Below are 978 nucleotides of genomic sequence, written 5' to 3'. Positions count from 1 at the left end.
TGTTAGCCAGGATGGTCTCGATCTCCTGACCTCGTGATCCGCCCATCTTGGCCTCCCAAAGTGCTGGGATTACAGGCTTGAGCCACCGCGCCTGGCCATGATACTGAAATATTATGAAGCATCCAAAACAGTTGTTTTATAAAATGTCCCACATTCTGGATTTGTCTGATGGTTTCCACGTGATTTAACTTTTCTTTATGTGCTTATTTTTTAGCTTTGTTAAGAGAATTGAACAGGTGATGTTGATTATCTTATTGAATCACACCAGAAGTGAACAATGTCACCTTTTTTTTTCATATTGGTGACACTAAGCTTGATCACTTGGTTAAAGTAAATACTCAAGTTCTTTTTATATTCATGAAATATATTTCCCTCCCATCTCTTCCTTCTGTTTTCAGGAACTCTACAGTCACCAAGCACTCATATCTGACAAATCAACATTTATCTTTTCACCTTCCTGGCATCTGGCCCATCCAGTCCTCACTCCTCCAACCCCTTCTTCTGCACTAGGCTCAGGTTATAAGCTCCAGACCCAGACAAAAGTGATTGCATCTTGTAAAGGACCCCAGCACCCCTTGGGCTTTGCCTGAGTGTTGTAATTGGCATGACTGCGCTGGAGAGGAGGCCTTGTCTTGGCCCTGGGGACCTGAGTGCAGATTCTCTTTTTAAGATATCTGTGTTAGGCTCTCCAAAAGATATCCACATCCTAACCCTGGGACCTGTGAGTGTTACCTTGTATGGCAAAAAAAAAAAGACTTTACAGATGTAAAGTGAAGGATCTTGGGATGAGGCAATTATCCTGGATTCTCTAGGGGCGTCCTAAATGCAATCACAAGTGTCTTTATAAGAAAGAGGCAGAGGGAGACTTTACACAGGCAGAAGAGGAGGAAGCCATGTGACCTTGGAGGCAGACATTGGAGCCATGCGGCTCCAAGCCACAGACTTTTCACAGCCAGAAGAGGCAAGGAGTGGATTCTT

This window comes from Colobus angolensis, unplaced genomic scaffold (genome assembly GCF_000951035.1).
Source record: "Colobus angolensis palliatus isolate OR3802 unplaced genomic scaffold, Cang.pa_1.0 Scaffold6, whole genome shotgun sequence".
NCBI classification, from domain to species: domain Eukaryota; kingdom Metazoa; phylum Chordata; class Mammalia; order Primates; family Cercopithecidae; genus Colobus; species Colobus angolensis.
The sequence above is the reverse complement of the archived record's forward strand: the minus strand, read 5'-3'. Positions refer to the sequence as shown.